This window comes from Hordeum vulgare, chromosome 3H (genome assembly GCF_904849725.1).
Source record: "Hordeum vulgare subsp. vulgare chromosome 3H, MorexV3_pseudomolecules_assembly, whole genome shotgun sequence".
Lineage (NCBI taxonomy): Eukaryota > Viridiplantae > Streptophyta > Magnoliopsida > Poales > Poaceae > Hordeum > Hordeum vulgare.
This window is the reverse complement of record NC_058520.1, coordinates 148,021,997-148,028,701: the sequence shown is the minus strand read 5'-3', so window position 1 is coordinate 148,028,701 and position 6,705 is coordinate 148,021,997.

The window sequence follows — 6,705 nt, the reverse complement described above, 5'->3', positions numbered from 1 at the left end:
AACACTTACACCCCCTTAGTTGTACGATGCTACAGAGTTACTATCGGGTACCGAGGGTGACACCTCGCGGAGTACTCATGATGATATCTCTGTAGTGCACCTAGTAGGTCGTGGTTATAGAGGGTGATTCCTCCTTCACCACTCCCGATGATGACTCTGTCGTGCAACCCCTCAAGTGTGAGACCCTCGAGGGTGATTCCTCTAAGTCCACCTTGACGGTTACATCGTTCGAAGTCCAACGAGGGTGATACCTCGGATCCCCCTGATGTTACAACCACACAGTTACTTGACCATGTTACTGGGATCTCTGATGAATAGTTTTTGGCAGGTGGATTCCCGCGTAGTTGTGTTGATGATTTAATTAAAATGTTAATGGATTTGAGTATTTGATCTGGGTTGGTCGGAAGGCCTTATTATGCACTAACCGTCTACGTGGGAGAAGTTATGGGTACTCGGCGTCGTGGTATCAGTCGAACCTCTTCAGATGTCAGCAATGGAGCGGCGCGCGCCCGAGTGGTCTGGATAGGCATCACGCTTATAATAAGGGGTGCTAGGACTGACATCGGCTTCCCTCGCATCGTGCAGGAGTGCAAAGGGTGATGGTCCATGACCCCTGCGTGCTTAGGATTTAGACCGGCGGGCTGGCCTCTCTGTTGAGTCTAGGTGGGGCTACGACGTGTCGATGTTCCAAGGCCGGGCATGACCCAGGAAAGTGTGTCCGACCAGAGTTTATCGAGCGTGATGGGGAATATGTTGTGCACCCATGCAGGGAAGAACTTATCTATTCGAATAGTTGTGTCCACGGTTACAGGACGACTTGGAGTTGTGCCCCGATCTTATACAACTACAACTGTTACTTAACTGGAATGTTGCTCTGGGATTGCTTCCTCGCAGGGAGTCGAGGAAGAATCTATGGGCGTGACCTCATATTAATATTGCTGCAACAATATGACTATTATTTGTGTTACCTCTTCTACTCTCGTCTATTGCTGCAAGACCCCTGAAGATGCTAGTCTTCGATAGGACTAGGCCGTCCCTCTCTTTCTCGCATTGCTGCAGTCGGTCCACATATAAACCCCCTTCCTTTGATACTGATGCATACTTAGTATAGTTCTGATGTCAGACTTGCGAGTACTTTGGATGAGTACTCACGGTTGCTTTGCTTCGCCATTGTTCCCTTGATCCATTGTTGCGGCCAGATGATGGAGCCCATGAGATGGAGTATCCCACCGACGACGACTGCTACCCCGACAGAGCCTGCTTCTACGTGGAGGCCGCTGAAGACCAGGAGTATTTAGGAGGCTCCCAGGTAGGAGGCCTCGCCTCGTTCGATCGTTGTATATTTTGTGCTAGCCTTCTCTAAGGCACCCCATGTTTAATGTCTGTACTCAGATATTTGTTGCTTCCGCTAACTCGTGTGTTTTTCGAGCTTCTGTATTCTAGCCCTCGAGGCCCCTGGCTTGTAATATGAAGCTTGTATGTTTTATTTTGTGTCTAGAGTTGTGTTATGGTATCTTCCCGTGAGTCCTTGAGCATGGTCGTACGCATTTACGTGTATGATTAGCGTATGATCAAATCGAGGGCCTCACAATCTGGCTATGATGTGTCTCGACGACCCATGGCATCCTCGATCCAATGCAGGGTTGGCGCGGCGGTCCACAACTCGGGTTGGGGGATGCAACGAGGACGTGAGGACCTAAAGGGTGCGGGGAGAGGCATGGGGAGGTAGCCTGGTTGGGGCGGCGCGCCGGTGAGGTGGGTGGGGATCGTGCAAGGAAGGAGGTGGATGAAGGGTAGGGCGGAGCGTGGCGCAGAGGAGGCAGTTGGCGCGACGGCCCCATTCGGGTTGGCTTGTTCCTTCATCTCCGAAGAGAGGGTTGTTGATACTTGGCCATGACAATATTGCCTTTGTTGTGAGTTGATGGCAATCTTGTGGAGTGTAGTTCTTCCAAGTACCTACAAAAGGTTAGATGCAATAGAAGGGAGCATAGTTTTCCAAGATATAAGATAGTGTCATATCAATATCATCATGGAATAATCAAGTAAGCTTAGTCCCTTGCATGCATCCGAGTGAGTCTAGCTCAAGTTTGAAGCATCAATAATTTTCAACTCACCCCTCAAATGACAAAATACTTTCTCATCAAGTGGCTTGGTAAATATATCAGCCAATTGTTTGTTAGTACAAACATGCTTGAGATTAATATCTCCTTTACCAACATGATCACAAATGAAATGATGTCGCACTTGAATATGTTTAGTTCGTGAATGTTGCATGGGATTATAGGCAATTTTAATATAGCACTTTCATTGTCACACAACAATGGAACATGTCTCACCTGAATGTCATAATCCTTAAGAATTTGTGTCATTCATAGTAATTGTGCACAACATGATCCAGCGGAAATGTATTCCGCTTAGGCACTAGATAAAGATACCTAGTTTTGTTTCTTGGATGACCAAGACACAAGATATCTCACAAGAAATTGACATGTACCCGAGGTGGATTTTCTATCAACCTTGTCTCTGCCATAGTCTGAGTCGGAATAGCCAACAAGATTAAAAATAGATCCCTTGGGATACCATATGCCAAAGTTTGGTGTATGTATCAAGTATCTCACAATTCTTTCCACATCCTTTAGATGACACTCCTTGGGTGTCGTCTGGTATCGGGCACACATGCAAACACTCAACATGATATCGGGACGGGAGGCACATAGATATAGCAATGAACCGATCATTGATCGATAAACCTTTTGATCAACCGGTTTGTCCTCCTTGGTAAGATCAACATGTACACTAGTAGGCATGGGAGCCTTCATACCTTTGCACTCTTGCATGTTGAACTTCTTGATTAAGTCCTTCGTGTACTTGGTTTGATAGATAAACGTACCTTCTCTTGTTTGTTTGATTTGCAAACCAAGGAATAATTTCAGCTCACACATCATAGACATCTCATACTTCTCTGACATCAACCTTCCGAACTTCTCACTAAAATGTTGGTTAGTAGATCCAAAGATAATATCATCCACATATATTTGGCACACAAATAGTTCGCCATTAACTATTTTAGTGAATAAGGTTGCATCAATTTTACCAATCTCAAAATCCTTTTTAATGAGAAATTTCGTTAGGCATTTGTACCAAGCTCGAGGGGCTTGTTTAAGACTATATAAAGCTTTACAAAGTTTGTAAACATGATTAGGTTTCTTATGGTTCACAAAGCCGGGAGGTTGTTTGACATAAACTTCCTCCTCAATTTCACCGTTCAGAAAAGCACTTTTGATATCCATTTTGTAAAGGGTAATATCATGGTGATTGGCATAAGCGAGAAGAATGTGAATGGCCTCAAGTCTAGCAACGGGGGCATAGGTCTCACCATAGTCCATACCTTCGACTTGCATGTAACCTTGGGCTACGAGACGCGCCTTCTTGCATACAACTTGACCATCTTCATCTTGCTTGTTCCGAAACACCCATTTTGCACCGATGACGTTGTGCTCGTCCTTGGGCTTTTCCACGAGTGTCCAAACTTCCTTCCTCTCAAAGTTGTGTAGATCTTCGTGCATGGCATTCACCCAATCCGGGTCTTGAAGTGCTTCTTCTACCTTCATAGGCTCAATACTAGAGATAAATGAGTAATGCTCACAAAAATTAGCTAAACGAGTTTTAGAGCGAGTGATTCTCTCGGTTTGTATGTCAACGAAGATTTGATTCAGCGGATGGTTCTTGTCCACGTGTGCTGGAACTCGTGAGAGATTTTTCTTGTTGGATTGTGGAGCTTCCTCATCATCTTCTTCTTCATTGTCGTTGGAGGCGTCGTCTCCTTGAGGTGGTGGTGAAGAAGGTTGAGGTGGATCATCATGGTGTACTTCTTCCTCCTCTTCATCATGTCGTGTACCGCTTGTGGATGCCTCCATGTCGTGTTGTGGTTCGCCTTGACATGAAGTAGGGGCTTCCACTTGAGTTAATGAAGTACTTTCCTTCACCTCCACGGGACAAATCTTGCCAATAGGTAGATCTTGGATGGCTTCTGAATGTTCTTTATCTCCTACATCATTTGGCAATTGTTCGACTTGCGAACCGTTAGATTCATCAAACTTCACATCTACCGCCTCTTCAACTTTTCGAGTGAAGTTGTTGTAGACACGGTAAGCGTGAGAGTTTGATCCGTAACCAAGTAGGAAACCTTTATGAGATGTAGGAGCAAATTTAGAACGATGATGCATATCAACAATGTAGCACTTAGAGTCGAATACTCAAAAGTATCCAACTTGGGGTTTGTTACCGGTGAGTAGCTCGTATGATGTTTTACCAAGAAGCTTGTGTAAGTAGAGTTAGTTTGTCGCATGACAAGTTGTTTCCACGGCTTCAACCCAAACGTGTCTTGGCGTCTTGTACTCGTCAAGCATCGTTCTGGCCATCTCTATGAGAGTCTGGTTCTTCCTCTCAACAACTCCATTTTGTTGAGGTGTGTACATAGCTGAGAACTCATGTGAGATAACTTTCTCGTCAAGAAAAGTATCCACATTTGTGTTCTTGAACTCCGATCTGTTGTCGCTCTGAACTTTCTTGATCTTCACTTCAAGCTGATTATGGGCTTTCCGAGCGAAGTCCTTGAAGATCCTTTGTACCCGTGACTTATCATCAAGAAAGTATACCCAAGTAAATATGGAAAAATCATCAACAATGACTAAAGCAGACGAATTTCCACCGAGGCTCTTGTAAGCATTGGGACCAAAGAGATCCATGTGAAGCATCTCGAGTGGACTTCTTGTAGTCATGATGTTCTTCACATGATGACTTCCACCAACTTGCTTTCCTGCTTGAGAAGTACTACATCTTTAACAACAAGAATATGCTCACCTTTGATAAGCCTATCACGATTACGCATACCAACATGTCTTAGCCTTGTATTACATAACCAACCTCTAGAAGATTTTGCAATCATACATGTACGGGGTTTGTTTTTTTTTTTTTGTAAAATCGACAATGTATAGATCACCTCTACGAAAACCATTAAAGACCATGTTATGATTATCATGGTGAAACACTTGGCAATCAACCTCTGTAAATAGCACATTGAAACCAAAATCTGCTAATCTAGATATGGAAAGAAGATTGTGGCCAAGGTATTCAACAAGCATGACATTTTGAATGGAACTAACATGAGATATGGCCACCTTACTGAGACCAAGTACCTTACCCTTGGAGTTGTGACCAAAGGTCACATACCTTCGTGGTCCATGGTTTGGTGTGATCTTATGAAACATGTCTTTATCTCCGGTCATGTGATCGGTGCATCCACTGTCAAGTATCCACTCCTTTCCTCCGTCCATGTAGTCTCTAAGGTTTTCCATAAGACTAAGGCTGCTCATGGTATTCTCATACTCGATGTCAAGCTCTTTGTATTCATCATAGTAGCCATGCTCCACATTGTCATCGTAAAACGGAATATCCTCGTCATAAGAATCAATAATTTCATCAGAATTTCGACTATGATAATGTTCATGTTTATGCATGTGAATGGCTTTAACAATGATGTTATTAATGGCAATGATGTATCCTTTAGCACGCATGAGGTCACGAAGCTCAAATAGACATTTATCAAAATTAGGATCATTTGGCTCCATTTTGTGAAAGGCAATGGATTTTTGGAAAATGATATCAAGATTTTTAATGAGTAGTCGAGATATCTTTTCTCCAAATCTTTCCACAAGGTATATGCACATTCAAAGTTCTTCATTTTATTAAGTACATTTCTTGGCAGTCTTCTAATGATAAAATTGACAATTTTTACATTAACAAGCATACCAATTTCATCATCATGAGAAGGATATAAGGGATCAATGGGAGGCACATAGGGATATTCAACATACTTGGGCACATGGAATTCATTGAATATATCAAGCATTTCACATTTCCATTGTTTATAGTACTCCCCGTTGAGAACATGCACTCTACAACTAAATTTCCCCAAACTAGACACATCCATCTTCCTCCAATGGTGATTAAACCAAGGCTATATATGGAGACCAATGCTCTGATACCAACTGTTGGATCGCTAGAAGGGATGTCTAGAGGGGGGTGAATAGACTACTTGCATAAATTGAAACCTAGCCTTTTCACAATTTTAATGGTTTGCAAATTTTATCAATTCTATCAAGTTTAGTGTATCCTACACATGCTAGTCAACATATATGGCAGCTGAAAGTAAAGGCATTACACATGTAAGTAAGGAGTAGAGTTTAGAAAGATCAAACGCAAAGATGGACACAGTGATTTTTGGCGTGGTTCCGATAGGTGGTGCTATCGTACGCCCACGTTAATGGAGACTTGAACCCACGGAGGGTGATGACTCGGAGAGTCCACGAGGGCTCCACCCACAAGGGGTCCACGAAGAAGTGGTCTTATCTATTCCACCATGGCTTATGTCCACACAACACTAGCCTCACTCGGGGTAGATCTTCACGGAGTAGGCGATCTCCTTGCCTGTACAAACTTTTTGGTTCAACTCCACAACACGAAGTAGGAGGCTCCCAAGCGACACCTAACCAATCTAGGAGGCACCACCCTCCAAAAGGTAATAGATACGGTAGAATGATGAACTCCTTGCTCTCGTGCTTTAAAAGATAGTCTCCTCAACACTCAATCACTCTCTCATAGATTTGGCATGGGTAGGAGAGATTAATTTGGTGGAAAGTAACT